We start from the raw sequence: 23,257 nt of genomic DNA, 5'->3' as shown, positions 1-23,257 counted from the left end.
AGAAATCAGGAAAACACCTCTCTGACCTCAGCCACAGAAATTTCTTACTTGACACATCTCCAAAAGCAAGGGAATTAAAAGCAAAAATGAACTATTGGGACCTCATCAAGATAAAAAGCTTCTGCACTGCAAAGGAAACAATCAACAAAACTAAAAGGCAGCCAATGGAATGGGAAAAGATATTTGCAAATGACATATCAGACAAAGGACTAGTATCCAAAATCTATAAAGAACTCACCAAACTCCACACCCAAAAAACAAATAATCCAGTGAAGAAATGGGCAGAAGACATGAATAGACACTTTTCCAAAGAAGGCATCCAGATAGCCAACAGGCACATGAACAGATGCTCACCGTCACTCCTCATCAGGGAAACACAAATCAAAACCACACTGAGCTACCACCGCACATCAGTAAGAGTGGCTAAAATGAACACATCAGGAGACTATAGATATTGGAGAGGATGTGGAGAAACAGGAACCCTCTTTCACTGTTAGTGGGAATGCAAACTAGTGCAGCCTCTCTGGAAAACAGTGGGGAGGTTCCTCAAAAAATTAAAAACAAATCTACCATATGACCCAGCAATAGCACTGCTATGAATTTACCCAAGGGATCCAGGAGTGGTGATGCATAGAGGCACTTGTACCCCAACGTTTATAGCAGCACTTTCAACAATAGCCAAATTATGGAAAGAGCCTAAATGCCCATCAACTGATGAATGGATAAAGAAGTTGTGGTTTATATATACAATGGAATAGTACATGGCAATAAGAATGAAATATGGCCCCTTGTAGCAACGTGGATGGAACTGGAGAGTGTTATGCTAAATGAAATAAGTCAAAAATACAAAGACACATACCATATGTTTTCACTCGTATGTGGATCCTGAGAAACTTAACAGAAGTCCATGGGGGAGGGGAAGGAAAAAAAAGAGAGGGAGGGAGCCAAACCATATGAGACTCTTAAAAACATGGAGGGTGGGTGATGGGTATTGAGGAGGGCACCTGTTGGGATGAGTACTGGGTGTTATGGAAACCAATTTGAAAATAAATTTCATATTAAAAAAATGAATTCATGTAAAGTTAAATCTTCAAGCTCTATAGATTTTTGTGATACTGTGTTCCTATATTTGATGTTGTACTATAGCTACAAGGATGTAGTCTTTGGGGAAAAGTAGATAAGGAGCAGTTATATATTACTCCAAAATAAAAAAAGTTACAAGAAGATGGATAATCCAGAGCACCTAACTAACCAAGATAGGCTGGAAGTTCCTAATACTCTGGGTTCTCTGAGCCCTCAGCAGGGGTAGTTACTATTCAGAGGAAAAGGTGAGCTATGTATTTCCTGATCCTTCCTTCCCATGGTGCTGTGAGGCCCATTTGTCTTTATTCTGAAAATAACGAAACTGCCTCAAACATTGAATATGGGCCAGTCAAGACATATCTTTGACATTCCTATAAAACACGAGACATAGAACCAAACAATCAATTTCTCTGATACAACCTTGGAGCCCCAGAACCATCCCCTGTCACCCTTTCTCAGCATTGATGCTTTAGTGAAGCCCAATATAGCACTAACAGTTGTGACATAGCTGGACATTTTGTTCTTCTTTGTTGTGAGAAGGAACTGTTTTTGGAGGACTGACTCAGTAGTGCTTCAGGTTTCCATTCTCAACCAAGGAATTGATGACTCTTCTCTACACTGCCCCCAAGGTCCTGGAGAAAGAAAACATGGTCAGCAGATAGTGGTGACAAGCACTGATTACGCAAGTGGTGTTCTAGTTCTAATTAAGTTTGAACAATTAACATCTGGGTAACTCTCCGAAATTCTTTAATGTTATATATGCTTCCGTTTTCAAATCTGTAAAATTCAAGTTACAAAAGTACCTACAACATAAGGTGGTTATGAAGATGTTATCAGGGAAGGTAGCGTATATAATTAATTTCCATGAACTTAACATTTAGCACTGTTTTTCATGGCTCACATAGAATCTAGTGGGGGTTCTGCTAATTGCATACATCTTAATATGATTTATGGTCCAACCCCCCCGCTATTTTGAGGCTCTATACTCCATGTATGGACACTTCTCTCTTTTCCACTCGTGGGTGGGGGAAGTATCCTGCTTTTGTGTCATTCTGCCTTGAAGTGACACCAGATTTTCATAGACAAATTCCATTGGCCAAACCAAGCCACATAACCCCATATGGAGGCAGAGGGATTGGGAAATGTAGTGCCTACATGTGCAGCTACTTTCTAGCAACAGCTCTACATTATGAAAGAGAACTTGAAATTCCAGGGATCTATTGTCCAACCCTGCCACTCAAGTAGATTGGTATAGATTGGTTAACAGAAGAACCTGTGATACGAGGAAAGGTTAGATGTACATTGGCTACTGTTATTGGCACTAGAATGGTTGCATGTAATATAGTCTACAGTGGCTTCATTCCTGTCTACACCTTCAACACCACCTGTTCTGGAAATTCTAGTTTGAGAAATCTAACCTGGACCAATAGCTTTTGCCTAGATTGGCACTCCTAGAGTCAATCTAATTGTGTATGGTCCCCAAGTTGGAAATGAGTAAAGGTGTCTATGTACATATGGTATATGATGGTGAGATGTGGGAGGTGTCGGGTTGGAGTCAGCTTTGTGTGGAAATAATTTCCATGTAATAAGCACACACTGTGCTGTTGAAGAATGTGCCTAAATACAGAAGTAGAATAAGAAGTGCTAGGATGCCATTCTAAATACTTGAGATTGCCTTATCCTAAAATTGGAGAAACCATCAGAAGAAATATACATCTGTAGTAATGATGTGGCTAACCGTTATTAAACACATACACCATGCTAGACCCTAGTCTAGACTCTTTTCACTTGATTCTCACAGCTCAATAACCCCGTAACTATTGTTACCCAGTTTGATGAGTAAGATACTGAGGCAAATGTGGTTAAGAACTTTTAATGGTTACCCAGCTAATGGCAGGCAGCCTGACTCTGAGAGTCCAGCTCTTAACCACTACCTCCCAAGAATGTCTTTGTATGAGGAAGGGAAGAGATATCTAGGAAAGGAGAGGGAAATATGGCTGACTCTCAGAGGGGCAGAGAAAGAGAATTACCGTCTGGAGTTCTTCATAGGATGTTAGTACAAAGAACTCCATGCCTCTTTCCATCCATGCAAGAGTGTCATCAAACCAAGATCATAATTTACTGTGGTCATAGGTAGAAAAGAGAACAAAGGAAAAGGATTATTTTTTTATAGCCATATTCCAGGAATACTAATTGCCATTCCTTAGAGGTGGGGGTGATTACTTTTATTTTGTGGCAAAAGGAATAAAACCAAGTCCATCCCTCCAGAAGTTGATGATTTATGCAATCATTTTAAGATGAACTTTTCCATGTGCCAAGAAACACTGGTACAACTCATTTTTGCCATTTAAATTTAAGATGTTTAAATGCTCCTAAATTTTAAGTATTCAGTTTTTTAAAAAAATTTTAATGTTTATTTTTGAGAGAAAGAGACATGCACACAGAGTGAAAGCGTCGATGAGCAGAGAGAGAGGAAGACACAGAATCTGAAGCAGGCTCCAGGCTGTGAGCTGTCAGCACAGAGCCCAACACGGGGCTTAAACCCATGATCGGTGAAATCATGACCTGAGCCAAAGTTGGATGCTTAACCGACTGAGCCACCCAGGAGCCCCTGTGTCCAGTGAGTTTTGAAGTAGCTACCACCTAGGGACTTTAATACCCATCCTTCCACATGATACTGGTATCTTTGCCAGCAAGAGAGTATGTGATGGGAATTTACTTTCTTACTTATTTGAGGGAGGGACTTACTTTTTAAATAGGTTCATTCATAAAAGTGCTATAACAACTTGGTATGCATTTGGAAAAATTATATTTATTACACAATACCTAAGAACAGTGGATCAGTGATCTAAGTATACGAAAACTAACTGTACATGTATGAGAAGACAATATGAATAAATTCCTGTTTAGCTTCCTCTTGGAAGAAGACTTGGTTCAGTAGGATTCAAAATCCAGAGGTAACAAAGACTAAAACTGAAGTAAACCAGAATATGCCATCCCAAATTATACCAATTTGACATAAGGATTAATTTGAACTAAAGACAGTTAAGTATCAGATAAAAAATTCTACCCTCCTCCATTTGCCTAAAAGCAGGAAATAAATGTTCAAAGGTGTCCCTCATCCCCTATCAGGGAGGGCAAAAGTTAACCGTCAGAGTCAATGTTAGACCATTATATCTGCCTAGAGACAGCACTAGAGGAATCTAAATTTATCTACCTTTGTATCCTATATATTTACCTTCCTATAGTTTGTTGCCCTTGGATCACTAAAACCATTTTTTTCTCCTGTTATTCCTCTACAAATTTATTGTTCCTGGTTGAAGATTCTACATAAACCTGTGTTTTAAGTACTCTCTTTCAGTCATTCATACCTGAGCTTCTCCCATGTGTGTGGGAGATACACGTTATTATGTGTGTTATTTTTTCTTGTTAATCTGTCATTTATTACAGAACTTCAACCAAGAACTCAAGATGAATAGAGGAGAAAATTATCCTTCTCCAAGATCTCTTTTTGTAGTGTCCAATTGAAAAAGAAGGCAAAAATTGCCCCTTTCTTCCCAATTCAGATTGGCAGGGGAAAAAAGCATTTGGATTGTGACTTGTGTAAATTTGGTTTTGGATGCCCCTTAGTTGTGATCCCTTCCCATTGTGGTACAGCTATTACTTTCTTGTTTGTCTCATTCGGTGAGTGGGGGCTTGGCTTGACTTTCAGCCTCCTGCAGCTGGGCCTACATCTGTAAGTGGCTAAACATCAGGTTGGTAGCCTGAGGAATGTGTCTGAACAAAAATGTGGTTGCACCATAGTTGCAGCTAACATCCTACAATAATAGACAATTCCTAAAGGCAGCTTCTCTTTCTTTTGGGTGCTTTTGGAGACCATTTGAGATATTGAGAGAGCCCCCCCCCCTTTTTTTTTCTGCCTCTTGGAACCATGGTTAAGCCATACAAGACTTATTGGTTTTCATTAACTTGGAATAGGTATACATTTGATTTTTTTAAAGAAAGAAAATAAGGAAAAAGTGAGACACTCAAATAATGGAAACACAAAGCATTATTTGAGACTACTTTGGACAGTTATACACACAATTTGGATAACCTAGAAAAACTGGATAAATTCTCAGAAGTGTACAATCTACCAAGACTAAATTATGAAGAAAAAGAAAATACAAACAGACCAGTAACAATTAAGGAGATTAAGACAACAATCTAAAACCTTCTAACAAAGAAAAGCCCAGGACAAGAAACATTCATGGGTGAATTCTACCAGATGAATACTTCTAAACTCCTTTTACAAGGCAAGCATTACCCTCATACCAAAGCCAGATAAACATATTGCAAGAAAAGAAAATTAGAGGGGTGCCTGGGTGACTCAGTCGGTTAAGCATCCAACTTCGGCTCAGGTCTTGATCTCATGGTTCATGAGTTTGAACCCCACGTTGGACTCTGTGCTGACAGCTCAGAGCCTGGAGCCTGCTTCAGATTCTGTGTCTCCCTCTCTCTCTGCCCCTCCCCCACATGCACTCTGTCTCTCTCTGCCTCTCAAAAATAAAACTAATAAAAAAAATTAAAACCTACATGACAATATTCCTGATAAATATAGACACACAAACCAAATTCAACAGCATATTAAAAGGATCATATATCATAATAAAGTGGGATTCATCCCTGGGATGCAAGGATGGTTCAATATAGTATGTAAATCAATAAACATGATATACCACATTAATAGAATGGAAGATAAAATCATAACCATTTTAATAAATACAGAAAAAAACTTGACAAAATATAACTTCCTTTCATGATAAAAAATAGATTGGATATAGAAGAAATGTGCCTGGTCATACTAAAGGCCACATTTGACAGACCCACAGCTGTCATACTTGATGATCAGTAGCTGGAAGCTTTTCCTCTGAGATCAGGAAAAAACAAGGATTTCCACCCTCACCACTTTTATTCAACATAGTATTGTAAGTCCTAGCCAGAGGAATTAGGCAAGAAGAAGTATCATTTTCTGTTTGCAGATAATATGACCTTATATATAAAAATTCCTAGAGTCTACCAAAAAAAAAAAAAAAAAACAAAACAAAACAAACCCAACCAATGAATTCAGTAATGTTGCAGGATACCAAAGCCAATCTACTACAAACATAGTTGTGTTTCTATACATTAACAACAAAACGTCTGAAAAAGAAAAACCACCCATTTCCAACAGCAAAAATATTAAAATATTATGGTACTGGCATAAAAAGAGACACATACACCAATGGAACAAAATAGAAAGTCCAGAAATAAACCCAAGCATATAGAGTCAACTAATTTTCAACAAGGGAGCCAAGAATCTCAATGGGGAAAAGATAGTCTCTGGACACTTATTTTAAATCACTCAAAAATTAACACAAAATGCATTAAAGACTTAAAAGACTTGAAACCATGAAACTCCTAGAAGGAAACCTAGGGAAACATCTCCTTGATACTGGTCTTAACAGAGTTTTTTCTTTTCCCACAAACAAGCAGCAAAAGCAAAAATAAGGACTTCACCAAACTAAGAAGTTTGTGCACAACAACAGATACAACCAACAAAATGAAAAGAAAACCTACATAATGGAAGAAAACATTCATAAGTCACGTATCTGATCAGGGGTTAATATCCAAAATATATAAAGAACTCACACAACTGAACAACCAACCTAATATAAAACTGGGCAGAGGAACTGAATAGACTTCTTTTCAAAGAAGATCTATAAACAGCCAACAGATTTATAAAAAAGTGCTCAACAATTCTAATCACCAGGGAAATGCAAATCCAAACCACAAGAAAGACCTTACCTCACACTTGCTAGAATGGTTACCACCAAAAAGACAAGAGATAACGAATGTTGGCATTATGCAAAATTGGTGGGAATGTAAATTGATAGAACCACTATAGAAGTTGGTATAGAGGCCCCTTAAAAAACAAAACCAAAAACCAAAAAAATCCACCATACAATCCAGCAATGCTACTTCTGGGTATATAGCCATCGAAAAGAAAAACAGGATCTTGAAGAGCTATATGCATCCCCCTATTTACTGCAGCATTATTCACAGCAGGCAAGATACGGAAACAACCTAAGGGTCAACAATGAGTGGATAAGGATGTGCTGTGTGTGCTCTATATTTGAATACGTATGTGTGTGTGTATAAATATGCACATATGTACATATATAAAATATTCAGCCCTGTTAAAGAAGTACATTCTATTTGCACCAAATTGGATGAAACCTGAGAGTATATGCTAAGTGAAATAAATTAGAGAAAGGCAAATACTGTGGGATATCACTTATATGGGGAATATAAAAAATCCAAACTCAGAGTAAAGTGGTTAACAGGGACTGGGGGGTGAAGGAAATGGAGAGATCTTGGTCAAAGGGTACAAACTTTCACTTATAAGATTAATGAGTTCTAGGGATCTAATATATAGCATGGTGAGTATAGCTAATAATGTATTTTATATACTCTAAGCCACTAGGAGAATAGATTGTAGATGTTCTCACCATAAAAAAAGAGTTGGGGCGCCTGGGTGGCTCAGTCAGTTAAGAAGCTGACTCTTGATTTTGGCTCAGCTTGTGTCTCATGGTCTTGAGATCCATCAGGCTCTCACTGGGTGTGCAGCCTGCTTAATATTCTCTCCCTCTGTCCCTCCCTGGCTCATGCTCTCTTTCTCTAGAAAAAAAAAAAAACACCAAAAAACAGTAATTATGTGATGGGATGGAGGTATTAGTCATTGCTATGGTGGTAATCATTTTGCAAATTATCAAGTCAACATGGTGTACACCTTAAACTTACAACATTATGTTCATATCTCAATAAAACTGGAAAACATGTTCATACTACCCAAAGGGATTGCACTGAATCTGTAGATTGCTATCAAATTCCAAAGACATGTTTCAGAAATAGAAAAAACAATCCTAAAATTCATATGGAACTGCCAAAGACTCTTAATAGACAAAGCAATCTTAAGAACGAACGAAATTGAAGGGATCATACTTTCTGATTACAAATTACATTGCAAAGCTACAGTAATGAAAACAGTGTGGTACTGGTATAAGAGCAGACACATACACCAATGGAACAGATGAAGAACCCTGAAATAAACCCATGCATATGTCAGCTCATCTGTAACATGGGCACCAAGAATACACAAAGGACGAAAAGATAGTATCTTCAATAAACGGTGTTGGGAAAACTGAATATCTACATGCTCAAGAATGAAATTGGATCCTTATCTACACCAGTCACAAAAATTGACTTAGATTAAAGATTTAAATATAAGACTAAAAACTATAAAACCCTTAGAAGAAAACCTAGGGGAAAAGCTTATTGGCAATTTTCTTGGCAATTTTAGTGTATGTGCTGAAGTGAGCACAGGCAGTGGTCTCGGCAATAATTTTTGGATGTGACAACAAAAGCACAGGAAGAAAAGGTAAAAATAATCAACAAAATGAAAACATAACCTATAGGAGAAAATATTTACAAACCATATATTTCATAGTGGATAAATATTGAAAATATATAAGGCACTCCTATAATTCAGTAGCAAAAAAATTAAAAATGGCAAAGGATCAGATGAGCTCTTTTTAATTTTTTAAATTTTTATCTAAGAGAGAGAGAGCACATGAGAGTGCATGAGTACAGGGGAAGGGGCAGAGAGGGAGAGAGAGATCCCAAGCAGGCTCCATGCTGTCAGCACTGAGCCCAATCCCACGAACTGTGAGATCATGACCTGAGCTGAAATCAAGAGTTGGTTGCTTAACTTACTGAGCCACGCAGGGGCCCCAGACAATTTTTTAAAGTAAACATACAAATGGCCAACAAGTATATGAGAGGTACTTAACATCATGAGTCATTGTATTTACATACCACATCTTCTTTATCCATCCATCAATGGACATTTGTGCTCTTTCCATACTTTGGCTATTGTTGATAGTGCTGCTATGAACATTGGGGTGCCTGCGCCCCTTTGAATCAGCATTTTTGCATCCTTTGGATAAATTCCTAGTAGTGCAATTACTGGGTCATAGGGTAGTTCTATTTTTAATTTTTTGAGGAACCTCCATACTGTTTTCCAGAGTGGCTGCACCAGTTTGCATTCCCATCAGCAGTGTAAAAGTGTTCCCCTTTTTCCACATCCTTGCCAAAACCTGTTGTTTCCTGAGTTGTTAATTTTAGCCACTATGACTGATGTGAGGTGGTGGCTCACTGTGGTTTGTTTGTGATTTGTTTTTCCCTGGTGATGAGTGACGTTGAACATCTTTTCATGTGTCTGTTGGCCATCTGGATATCTTCTTTGGAAAAGTGTCTATTCATGTCTTCTGCCCATTTCTCCACTGGATTATTTGTTTTTCAGGTGTGGAGTTTGGTGAGTTCCTTATAGATTTTGGATACTAATCCTTTATCTGACATGTCATTTGCAAATATCTTCTCCCATTCTGTCGGTTGCCTTTTAGTTTTGTTGATTGTTTCCTTTGCAGTGCAGAAGATTTTTATCTTGATGAGGTCCCAATAGTTCATTTTTGTTTTTATTTCTCTTGGTTTCGGAGATGTGTCAAGCAAGAAATTGCTGTGGCTGAGGAAGTCATATATGAAAAGCCCACAGATAATATCATCCTCATTGGGGAAAAACTGAGAGTTTTCCTCCTGAGATCAGGAACACAGCAGGGATGTCCACTCTAACCATTGTTGTTTAACATAGTGTTGGAAGTCCTAGCCTCAGCAATCAGACAACACAAAGGAATAAAAGGCATCCAAATTGGCAAGGTGGAAGTCAAACTTTCCCTCTTTGCAGAGGACATGATGCTCTATATGGAAAACCCAAAAGATTCCACCAAAAAGCTGCTAGAACTGATCCATGAGTTCAGCAAAGTCACAGGATACACCGTCAATGCACAGAAATCGGTTGCATTTCTATATGCAATAATGAAGCAACAGAAAGAGAAATCAAGAAATCATTCCCATTTATAATTGCACCAAAAATCATAAATACCTAGGAACAAACCTAACCAAAGTTGTAAGAGATCTGTATGCTGAAAACTATAGGAAACTTATGAAGGAAATTGAAGAAGACCCAAAGTGGAAAAACACCCCACACTCATGGATTGGAAGAACAAATATTGTTAAAATGTTGATACTACCCAAAGCAATCTACACATTCAATGCATTCCCAAGCAAAATTGCACCGGAATTCTTCTTGAAGCTAGAACAAACAATCCTAAAATTTGTATGGAACCACAAAAGACCCCGAATAGCCAAAGTTATGTTGAAAAAGAAAACCAAAGTGGGAGGCATCACAACCCCAGACTTTAGCCTCTACTACAAAGCTGTAATCATCAACACAGTATGGTACTGGCACAAGAACAGACACATAGACTAATGGAACAGAATAGAGAAACCAGCATTTGACTCACAAATGTATGGCCAACTAATCTTTGACAAAGCAGGAAAAAGTATCGAATGGAAAAAAGACAGTCTCTTTGGTAAATGGCGCTGGGAGAACTGGACAGCAACATGCAGAAGAACGAAACTAGACCACTTTCTTACACCATACATGAAAAGAAACTCAAAATGGATGAAAGACCTAAATGTGATACAGGAAACCATCAAAACCCTAGAGGAGAAAATAAAGGTTTGCCTTTTGACTGGGAGCTAGTACCCTGGATGGAATGGTAATAGGACCAAGAAACTTGATGCCTGCTCTTTCTTTTCTTCTATACAGCTGTTTTTCTTGAGCATAGGACAGCCACCTAAGTCACTAGAATGGCTGTCAATATTAAGACTCTCATGTAAGGTTTCCTCCCCATTGGTCTAATGTGATCCCCTCCACATCTCTGGTCTAAGCTACATCTGGCTGTGAGACCTCTGCTCAGAGCCAGCTGACACCAGTACTGGATTGAGTTAAAAACCCAACCAGGGATGGTTTCCTGGGGAACTCAGCTGCAAAAGACTACATGTATTGGAATGTCACTTAGGCCATGCTGGATTTCCATCTTTACTATTCTTCATAAATGTCCTCTACAGACTACTTAAATTGTAACATTAGGTATCTCTCCCTGAAAATTCTTGGCATCTCCATGGCTTAAAACAGCAGGTGCATCTACCAGAACCTACAATAGGGAAGTAAAGGAGCATTGATATCCCTTCAGTAAACAAACCAGTTCTTATAATGGCTTTTTGAGGGATGCCTTTGTTGCTTGGAACACTGGGAACAGTTGACATTAACCTGAGTGGGATGCCACCCAGGAGTTGGGGGGTATTATGGTAATGGACTTACCCACTTTTATAGAAACATGGGATTTTACTCTTCAGTCCCCAAAGATCCCCCTCAGCCCCCCAGGTATCTCTTAACCCATTGAAACCAATTAGGGTTGTAAGATTTAAAGAAGGTTCAAATGTCCATCAACTGATGAATGGATAAAGAAATTGTGGTTTATATACACAACGGAGTACTACGTGGCAATGAGAAAATGAAATATGGCCCTTTGTAGCAACATGGATGGAACTGGGGGGTATTATGCTAAGTGAAATAAGTCAGGCAGAGAAAGACAGATACCATATAGTTTCACTCTTATGTGGATCCTGAGAAACTTAACAGAAACCCATGGGGGAGGGGAAGGAAAAAAAAAAAGAGGTTAGAGTGGGAGAGAGCCAAAGCATAAGAGACTCTTAAAAACTGAGAACAAACTGAGGGTTGATGGGGTATGGGAGGGCGGGGAGGGTGGGTGATGGGTATTGAGGAGGGCACCTTTTGGGATGAGCACTGGGTGTTGTGTGGAAACCAATTTGACAGTAAACTTCATATATTGAAAAAAAAAAGGCTCATCTTCTGCAATAATGCATAGCCTCAGTATTCCCTAGATGAGGAAAAATGGCCCATTAATGGGACAATAAATGTTATTACTATATACCAATGAGATCTTCTAAGGGCTAAGGGCCCTTAGAATGTATCCAGTTACAAACCAGGTTAATAACCCCTCTCTCAACATATTGGATGATTGTCTAAAGAGGCACCTTTCTCTTAACAAACCTGGACCACAGAGGAACCACTGGCCAGTTTCAACAAAGGGGACATTGATTCTGTTACTGTCCCTCCTCCTTACAAGCCCCAAGACCCCTTTGGTCCTGCTGGGCTGGACATGCCAGATGCAGGGCTCCCTGTCTTCTGGGAGTTCTACCTAAATCTGGATTCCATCCTCTTAGGTGGGTTGTTAGTAGAGAGATGGGCACTATCAGAGTCAACTTTGGGTTCTCCATGGCAGTCTTGGCTCAGATAAAACAATTAGGACAATATGCCAAAAACACTTCTCAATTTATTGAGGGTTTTCAATAATTATCCATTATGTTTGATTTGACCAGGCAAGATAGATCCATTATATAAACTTGTTGTTGCACCCTTGAGGAAAAGAACCATATCTACACAAGGGCTCAAGAATTTGCTGACAGACTAGCAGCCAAAGATAGAGATCTCTATGTGGTAGGGGTCACTGCTGTTCCAAATACCAAACCATGTTCAAATTATCCAGAAGATAGGAAGGTAAAGACAAGACCATATAATCACTAGTTTTATAGAAGGAATGAAAAAAGACTAAACCTGTCAACTTTGATAAAATTCAGAAAGTTACTCTATGAGCTGATGAGAATCCAGCTCTATCTCATGGTCACTTGATATAAGCCATATGTAAATATACAAATCTGGACCCAACTTTACCTGAGGGAACTATATCAAACATACATTTTATAAGTGAATTGGCATGTGACATCTGTCAAAAATGGACTAAAATGGCTTTAGGCCCTCAACCCCCCCCCCCCACCTAGCACCTACCAGAGATAGCTACTGGAGTTTTTTAATAATAGAGATATGGCTTTAAGACAGGAGAAGGACTGGAGACCTAAATTGCGGGTAAAATACAGGCTTATATATTAGCTGACCCTATTGAGGATTCCCCACAATGCCAGACTAACCATAGGCCAAAGAAAAAGGCATCATCAAATAAAGGACCAGGTAAGACCCCATACTATAGGTGTGGTCATATTGGACATCGGAGCAAGCAATGTCCAAACGAAGTCTCTCCACCAGGGCCATATCCTGCCTGTAAGGAAGAAGGACATTGGAAGAAAGACTGTTCCCACTCCAGAGACAGGAAGACAGGAACTCACTTCCCCACCTGAGAGCAGGAACCTGAGCATCTGGCATGAGGGGGCTTCTGAGGCTGGTTGGGCTGCCTTTGACATCAAGATGACTGAGCCCTGATTACTTTGGATGTGGAAGGTAAGTTTATCAATTTCCTTATTGATACAGGATCTGCTTAGACTATTCTTATTCAGCACTCTGGTCCTACCAGAATTTCTAACCATAAAATTCCTGGTATTGAGAGGCAAACTCAAAGACGCCTTCAGGGAATGGCTTTAATTTGCAAATACAAAAGTCAGCTAGTAAACTCATGTTTTTCTAGTCCTTCTGTCACTCCATTACTTGGATGAGACTTCATATATAAACTAGGGAGCAGATTTGCTTGAGGAAGATGGCTTGTTCTCTTTAACATCTAGAGAATTAAAACTTTACCCTGATAACCCTTCTAATACCTGGAAGGAAACAAATCCACAGGTCTGGGAATGTGATGTTCCAGGATAGGCTCTTAAAGCCCAACCAGTTAAAGTGACCTTAAAAGACCCAACCACCATACTTAATAAAAAATATCCCTTAAACCCTGAGGCAAGAATTGGACTACGAACCTCATTGGTAAGTTTCTCAAACACGGTATGTTAAGGCCTTGTGACTATCCTTTTAACATTCAAATTTTACCAGTAAAGAAGGCAAATGGAGAATATTGAATGGTACAAGACTTAAGAGCAATAAATGAAATAGATGTGCCTATCCATTGCATTGTGCCAAATCCATATACTATTCTTATTCAGTCCCTGGTGATGCCAATTGATTTAAAGGATGCTGTCTATTCTAGCCCTCTAAGTGAAGAAACACAGCCACTATTTGCTTTTGAATGGGCCTAGCCTTTAAGCCCACAGGCTGCTCAATTAACGTGGGTGGTCTTGCTGCAGGGATTTAGCAGAGTCCTCACCCATTCAGGGCTGCACTTAGCAGAGACATACATGATATATCCTTGCCTCAAGGGACTATAGGATGATCTTTTAATCTGTAGTCCCACAAAAGAAACATCTGATAGTAATTTTGTAACTTTAATTTCTTGGCAGGCAGGGGGTATCCTGTCTTTCCCAAAAAGGCACAAATATCTAAACAAAAAGTCCAGTATCTGGGATATGAACTAACTTCAGGTCATTGTACCCTGTCTACTGACAGAAAAAAAGCTTTATTAGATCTTGGATCCCCAACTCCAAAAAACAACTCTGTACTTCCCTAGGTTTGGTGGATTTTTGCCACTAATGGATTCCTGGATTTGGACTGTTGGCCCGAACATTGCAGGACTCGGTTCAAGGCCCTAATGAAAAACCTTTACTCTGGCCTAAGCCCAAAAGAAGGCCTTTCAAACATTAAAAGCTAAGCTTTCATCAACCCCAGCTTTGGCTTTACCAAATTTAGAAAGACCTTTCACTTTATAGGTGAGAGAAAAACAGGGACAGGATTTTCTTACCCAGAAATTAGAAAATGAAATAAGACAGTGGGCTAGCTTTCAAAGCCACTTGATAATGTAGAACAAGGGTGGCTGGTCTGTCTCTGATCAGTGGTGGAAAGAGTCCTCCTTGTAGAAAAAGCTCCAAGATTTAATATGGACAGTCCTTAACAGTGATGACTCTAAATCAGGTCCAAAGTGTCTGAGAGACCAAAGGCCACCAATGGATGACTGGAGGCTGGCTTAATACAAGGTTATGCCTTTAGACATACCTGAAATAATACTTACAACTGGTCAAACTTTAAACCCAGCTACCCTTATGCCTGGGCCCAACCATCATACTTCTATGCTAGAACATGACTGCTCAGAGATTATCGATCTTGTTTATTCCAGCAGACAAGATTTAAGAGATTCCCTTGTTGAAAATGCAAATAATTGGCTTACAGATGGCAGTAATTTCATGGATAAGGGAGAAAGAAAAAATGGATATGCTATAGTTAGCTTAACTAACACCATTGAGGCAAAATCCTTTCCAACACATACTTCTGCCCAAAAAGCTGAATTAATAGCACTTACCTGTGCTCTTCCAGTGGCAAAAGGCATAATAATATCTGGGTGTTGTATGGAAGTGATGAATCACTGAATTCTACTTTTGAAACCAATATTGCACTGTATATTAGTGAATTAAAATGTAAATTAAAAATAAAAACAAAAGAAGTGATAAGGGATTGACATGGTGTTTCTAAAATCAAATTAAAGTCAAGATGGTGGAACAGCATGGATGTTCTCAGCTTCTCTCCTTCCTGAAATGCAGCTAGATCAGCACCAAACCAAGTTGCACATCTAGGAAATTGATCTGAGGCTTAACCCAACAATCTGCGTAACTTGAGCTACAGAACTCAGCAGGTGTGCAGCACAGAGGTGAATTGGGGGAGACAGAGCTGTGAAGGATAGGGAGCTGTTTTTGTGGAAAGAGGACAGAGAAAGGGGAAGATTACAAGAAAATCACTGTCACTGAAAGTAGCTGGAGGGAAAGAGAAAGAGTGGAAACACTAACAAGGGACTGAACAAGAAATCTGTTTCCCAAAACCATTGATGGGGAGAAAGGAGAGGGTTTCTTTTTTTTAAAAAAACGTTTATTTTTGAGACAGAGACAGAGCATGAACGGGGGAGGGTCACAGAGAGAGGGAGACACATAATCTGAAACAGGCTCCAGGCTCTGAGCTGTCAGCACAGAGCCCGATGCGGGGCTCGAACTCAAGGACTGCAAGATCATGACCTGAGCCGAAGTCGGATGCTTAACTGACCAAGCCGCCTAGGCGCCCCAAGGAGAGGGTTTCAATACCATTAGGACTCTGTAAATGGGGGAGCCCAGAATTGTAAATTCCAGAGCTTCATACCTGGTGGTACTCTGGTGGGGAGGAAGGGCATGGAGCAAGTTCCCAGGAGTCTGTGGGTTACATGGGGAGAAGCCATTCTTCTGCTAGGAGGGCATTTGGTAAAGACCATATGGCCTCCACACAAGCAAAAGTCCCAGTGGACCCTGGAGAACAGCCATGTTTTCTGGTATTGGATCAAAGAAGCCAGGGTGCAGTGAAACCTGGCGCCAATTGTGTGTTATGATTTGCTATAATCTCTGAACCACTGCCACTGCTTGATTGAACAACCTTTTTCTGGGGCAAGCAGGCACCTGGCCCCAATCTCTGAACCTTTGCCACAGGGTGATCACAGGAACATTCCCGGGGGCAAGTTGGCACCCGGCGATTGCTTCAGAGACCCTCCCCCAGAGGGTCAGAGAAGGTCCAAACCACAGTGTTCTCAAAAGTGAGGGGTTTGGAAACACAGCCCCATCTGAGATAAAATTCAGGAGGCAGGTGCTGCCTGGCAGGCTGACGGCTTGGATGCAAACAGTGTAGAAGTGGAGAATGGACAGAAGCCAGAGACAAAGGAGGGGTGCTTGATTGCAGGTTGGTGAGAGTGCAGAGGTCCTGTGCCAGAGGCTGGGAAGCTAGGTGAAGTCATTTTCACCTCTCCCACACATGAGCATACACATACACACGCACCACACTGATCCACTCCAGTAAGCTAAGTGCCACCTAGTGGAGAATGAAGCCATTACAACTGTGCCCACCAAGCACATGGCCTAGAAGACCACCACAAATTCCTCCACCTGCTTTGTGTACAGACTATAAAGTGCTTCACAGTTTAAGTTCTAGGGGAAACTGGATGTAATTTCATTCGAGTTTCATTCTGTTTGCTGGTCTTTTTTTTCTTTTTGCTTTTGTTGACATTGTTTTTTTCTTTTCTTCTTGGGTACAGAAATAGAAAAATTTTGTTGCATTTTCTCAAAACATTTTTTTCTTTAGTTCTTTTTACTATGTTTTTTTTTGTAAATAATTCTATTTCATTTCATTTTATTCTATTATTCTATTTTTTAAATTTAAGGTTTTTCTTATTTTTTTCCTTTTCTCCCCCCCCCCCCCCTTCTCTATCCTATCAAGCTTCTTTCAACAACCAGATGAAAACCCATCTAGGATCAAGCTTCATTTGATTTTTTGTATTGATTTTAATTTTTTAATTTTAATTTTATTATATTCTTATTCTTCCTCCAAAATGACAAAACAAAGGAATTCACCCCAAAAGAAAGAACAGGAAGAAATGACAGCCAGGGGCTTAATCAACACAGACACAAGCAAGATGTCTGAACGAGAATTTAGAATCACAATAATAAGAATACTGACATTGAAAAAAGCATTGACTCCCTTTCTGAAGAGATGAAGAAGTAAAATATAGTCAGGAGGAAATAAAAAATGTTATAACCAAGATGCAATCTTGAATGGATGCTATGGTTGGCAAGGATGGACCAAGCAGAGCAGCAAATCAGTGATATAGAAGACAAAATTATGGAGACTAATGAAGCAGAAAAAAAGGGAAACTAAGGCAAAGAGCACAATACAAGACTTAGAGAACTCAGTGACTTACTAAAAAGGAATAACATCTGAATCATAGGAATCCCAGAAGATAGAGAAAAAGGGTAGAAGGTTTATGTGAGAAAATTATAGTGGAAAACTTTCCTAATCTGGGGAAAGACAAAGACATCAAAATCTAAGATTCACAGAGAACTCCCATTGGATTCAACAGAAACCAACCACTGACAAGGCATATCCTAGTCAAATTCACAAAATACACAGGTAAGGAAAGAATTATGAAAGTAGCAAGGGAAAAAAGTCCTTAACCTATAAGGGAAGACATAAGGTTTGCAGCAGACCTATCCACAGAAACTTGGCAGGCCAGAAAGGAGTGGCAGGATATATTCATCATGCTGAATTGGAAAAATCTGCAGCCAAGAAATTTTTATCCAGCAAAGCTGTCATTCAAAATAGAAGGAGAGATAAAGAGTTTCCCAGACAAACAAAAACTAAAGGAGTTCATGATCATTTAAAGCAGCACTGCAAGAAATTTTAAGGGGGATTCTGAGGGGAGAAAAGGCGTAGCAAAACAAAGAAGACCAAAAGCAACAAAGACTAGAAAGGACCAGAGAACACCACCAGAAACTCCAACTCTACAGGTAACACAATGGCAGTAAATTATTTCAGTACCCACTCTAAATGTCAATAGACTAAATGCTTCAATCAAAAGATCTAGGGTACCAGAATGGTTAAGAAAACAAGATCCATCTACATGCTGTTTACAAAGACCCAGTTTAGACCTAAAGACACCTTCAGATTGAAACTAAGGGGATGGAGAACCATCTATCTGCTAATAGGTGACAAAACAAAGTTGGACTAGCCATGCTTACATCAGACAAACTAGATTTTAAGATAAAGACTGTAGGAGCATCTGACTTTGGCTCAGGTCATGATCTCAATGTTCATGGGTTTGAGCCTTGCATTGGGCTCTGTACTGACAGCTCAGAGCCTAGAGCCTGCTTCAGATTCTGTGTCTCCTCCTTTCTGCCCCTCCTCCGCTCATGCTCTGTCTCTCTCTCTCTCTCAAAAATAAAAACATTAAAAAATAAAGACTGTAACGAGATGAAGAGAAGGGCATTATATCATAATTAAGGGGTCTATCCATCAAGAAGATCTAACAATTGTAAACATTTATGCCCTTAACACCCAAATATATAAATCAATCACAAACAAACTCATTGATAATATTACCATAATAGTAGGGGACTTCAACACTGTACTTACAGCAATGCACAGATCTAAGCAGAAAATCAACAAAGAAACAAAGACTTTGAATGACACACTGGACAGGATGGACTTAACAGATACATTCAGAATATTTCATTCTAAAGCAACAGAATACACATTCTTCTCCAGTGCACATGGAATATTTTCCAGAATAGATCACATACTGGGACACAAATCAGTCCTCAACAAGTTCAAAAAGATCGAGATCGAGTGTATATTTTCAGACCACAGTGCTATGAAGCTCAAAATCAACCGCAAGAAAAATATTTGGAAAGACCACGAATACTTGGAGATCAAAGAACATCCTAAGGAATGAATGGGTTAACCAAGAAATTAAAGAGGAAATTAAAAAGTACATGGAATGGCACAAAAACAGACACATAGACCAATGGAATAGAATAGAAACCCCAGAACTAGACCCACAAACGTATGGCCAACTCATCTTTGACAAAGCAGGAAAGAACATCCAATGGAAAAAAAGACAGCCTCTTTAACAAATGGTGCTGGGAGAACTGGACAGCAACATGCAGAAGGTTGAAACTAGACCACTTTCTCACACCATTCACAAAAATAAACTCCAAATGGATAAAGGACCTAAATGTGAGACAGGAAACCATCAAAACCTTAGAGGAGAAAGCAGGAAAAGACCTCTCTGACCTCAGCCGTAGCAATCTCTTACTCGACACATCCCCAAAGGCAAGGGAATTAAAAGCAAAAGTGAATTACTGGGACCTTATGAAGATAAAAAGCTTCTGCACAGCAAAGGAAACAACCAACAAAACTAAAAGGCAACCAACGGAATGGGAAAAGATATTCGCAAATGACATATCGGACAAAGGGCTAGTATCCAAAATCTATAAAGAGCTCACCAAACTCCACACCCGAAAAACAAATAACCCAGTGAAGAAATGGGCAGAAAACATGAATAGACACTTCTCTAAAGAAGACATCCGGATAGCCAACAGGCACATGAAAAGATGTTCAGCGTCGCTCCTTATCAGGGAAATACAAATCAAAACCACACTCAGGTATCACCTCACGCCAGTCAGAGTGGCCAAAATGAACAAATGAGGAGACTATAGATGCTGGAGAGGATGTGGAGAAACGGGAACCCTCTTGCACTGTTGGTGGGAATGCAAATTGGTGCAGCCGCTCTGGAAAGCAGTGTGGAGGTTCCTCAGAAAATTAAAAATAGACCTACCCTATGACCCAGCAATAGCACTGCTAGGAATTTATCCAAGGGATACAGGAGTACTGATGCATAGGGCCACTTGTACCCCAATGTTCATAGCACTCTCAACAATAGCCAGATTATGGAAAGAGCCTAAATGTCCATCAACTGATGAATGGATAAAGAAATTGTGGTTTATATACACAATGGAGTACTACGTGGCAATGAGAAAAAATGAAATATGGCCTTTTGTAGCAACGTGGATGGAACTGGAGAGTGTGATGCTAAGTGAAATAAGCCATACAGAGAAAGACAGATACCATATGGTTTCACTCTTATGTGGATCCTGAGAAACTTAACAGGAACCCATGGGGGAGGGGAAGGAAAAAAAAAAAAAGAGGTTAGAGTGGGAGAGAGCCAAAGCATAAGAGACTGTTAAAAACTGAGAACAAACTGAGGGTTGATGGGGGGTGGGAGGGAGGAGAGGGTGGGTGATGGGTATTGAGGAGGGCACCTTTTGGGATGAGCACTGGGTGTTGTATGGAAACCAATTTGTCAATAAATTTCATATATTAAAAAAATAAAAATAAATAAAAAAAAATTGAAAAAAAAAAGTACATGGAAGCCAATGAAAATAATAACACCACACCCCAAAACCTCTGGGACGCAGCAAAGGTAGTCATAAAAGTATATAGCAATCCAGTCCTTTCTAAAGAAGAAAGAAAGGTCTCAGATACACAACCTAACATTACACCTTAAAGAGACAGAAAAAGAACAGCAAACAAAGCCCCAAACCAATAGAAGACGGGAAATAATAAAGATTAGAGCAGAAATCAATGATAGCAAAATAAACAAAAACCAAAAACCGTAGAACAGATCAATGAAACAAGGAACTGGTTCTTTGAAAGAATTAACAAAATTGATAACCCCCTAGTCAGACTTACCAAAAAGAAAAAGGACCCCAATAAATCAAGAATGAGGGAGGAAAGGTCATAACCAACATTGCAGAAATACAAACAATAATAAGAGAATATTATGAACAATCATATGCCAATGAATTGGGCAATCTAGAAGAAGTGGACAAATTCCTAGGAACATATAATCTACCAGAGCCGAAACAGGAAGAAATAGAAAATTTGAACAGACCCATAAAACCAGTAATCAAAAATCTCCCAATAAACAAGAGTCCAGGGCTGGATGGCTTTCCAGGGGAATTCTACCAAACATTTAAAGAACAGTTAACATCCATTCTTTTGAAGCTGTTCCAAAAAATAGAAGGAAAACTTCCAAACTCATTTTACAAGGTCAGCATTATCTTTATTCCAAAACCAGAGAAAGATCCCACTAAAATGGAGAACACCAATTTCCCTAATGAACATGGCTGAAAAAATTCTCAGTAAGATACTAGCCAACCAGATCCAACAATACATTAAAAGAACTATTTACTGCAATCAAGTGGGATTTATTCCTGGGATGCAGGGCTGGTTCAATATCTGCAACTAAATTAATGTGATACATCACATTAATAAAAGAAAGGACAAGAACCACATGATCCTTTCAATAGATGCAGAGGAAGTATTTGACAAAATACAGCATCCTTTTTTGATAAAAACCCTCAAGAAAGTAGGAATAGAAGGATCATAATTCCAGATCATAAAGCCAGATACAAAAGACCCACCACTCATATCATCCTCAATGGGGAAAAAACTAAGAGCTTTCTCAAGGTCAGGAACTTGACAAGGATGTCCACTTTCACCACTGTTATTCAGCATAGTGTTTGAAGCCCTAGCTTTAGCAATCAGACAACAGAAAGAAATAAAAGGCATCCAAATCAGCAAGGAAGAAGTTTAACTGTCACTCTTCACAGATGACATGATACTCTATGTGGAAAACCAGAACTGATTCATGAATTCAGCAAAGTCACAGCATATGAAATCAATGCACAGAAATCGGTTGTATTTCTATACACCAATAATGAAGCAGCAGAAAGAGAAATCAAGGAATTGATCCCATTTACAATTGCACCCTAAACTATAAAATACCTAGGAATAAACCTAACCAAAGAGGTGAGAAATACACTGATAGCTATAGAAAGCTTATGAAAGAAATTGAAAAAGACATAAAAAAAAGAAAAATATTCCATGTTCATGGATTGGAAGAAAAAATATTGTTAAAATATTGATACTATCCAAAGCAATCTACCTATTCAATGCAATCCCTGTCAAAATAGCAGCAGCGTTCTTCACAGAGCTTGAACAAACAGTCCTAAAATTTGTTTGGAACCAGAAAATACTCCAAATAGCCAAAGCAATCCTGAAAAAGAAAACCAAAGCTGGAGGCATCACAATCCTGGACTTCACATATTACAAAGCTGTAATAATCAAGACAGTATGGTATTGGCACAAAAACCAGACGCTCAGATAAATGGAACAAAATAGAGAACTCAGAAGTGGACCCACCAATGTATGGCCAACTAATCTTTGACAAAGTAGGAAAGAATATCCAGTGGAATAAAGACAGTGTCTTCAGCCAGTGGTGTTGGGAAAACTGGACAGTGACATGAAGAATGAACCTAGACAACTTTATTACACCATACACAAAAATAAACTCAAAATGGATGAAAGACCTAAATGTAAGAGAGGAAGCCATCAAAATCCTAGAAGGGGGAAAGCAGGCAAAAACCTCTTTGATCTTGGCCTCAGCAACTTCTTACTCAAAACGTCTCCAGAGGCAAGGGAAACAAAAGCATAAATGAACTATTGGGACCTCATCAAGACAAAAATCTTCTGCACAGCGAAGGAAACAATAAGCAAAACTAAAAGCCAGTCATCGGAATGGGAGAAGATAATTGCAAATGACATATCATATAAAGGGTTAGTATCCAAAATCTATAAAAAACATAAAACTCAACATCAAAAAAAAAATCCAATTCAAAAATGGGCAGAGTATCTGAACAGACATTTTTCCAAAGACATGAAGATGGCCAACAGACACATGAAAAGAGGCTCAACGTCACTCATCATCAGGCAAATACAAATCAAAACCACAGTGAGATACCACCTCACACCTGTCAGAATGGCTAGTATCAAAAAAAGACAAGAGATAAGAAGTGTTGCCAAGGATGTGGAAAAAGGGAAGCCCTCCTGCACTGTTGGTGGGGATGCAAACTGGTGCAGCCACTGAGGAGGACA

General features: G+C 39.2%; 1 long non-coding RNA gene across 1 annotated transcript in view; it reads right to left on the bottom strand.

Moving 5' to 3' along the window:
* Positions 1 to 967: 967 nt before the first annotated feature.
* Positions 968 to 23,257, bottom strand: part of LOC123382374 — a 63,413-nt gene continuing 41,123 nt past the window's right edge. Inside the window, exons 5-6 of the long non-coding RNA XR_006590667.1 lie at positions 3,114 to 3,204; positions 968 to 1,715 (exon numbers count right to left, since the gene is read on the bottom strand). This is a non-coding gene — a long non-coding RNA (uncharacterized LOC123382374). The remainder of the gene's footprint in view (positions 1,716 to 3,113; positions 3,205 to 23,257) is intronic.

The sequence above is a fragment of the Felis catus genome, chromosome E2 (genome assembly GCF_018350175.1).
Source record: "Felis catus isolate Fca126 chromosome E2, F.catus_Fca126_mat1.0, whole genome shotgun sequence".
Classification (NCBI taxonomy): Eukaryota; Metazoa; Chordata; class Mammalia; order Carnivora; family Felidae; genus Felis; species Felis catus.
The sequence above is the reverse complement of the archived record's forward strand: the minus strand, read 5'-3'. Positions and strand labels throughout refer to the sequence as shown.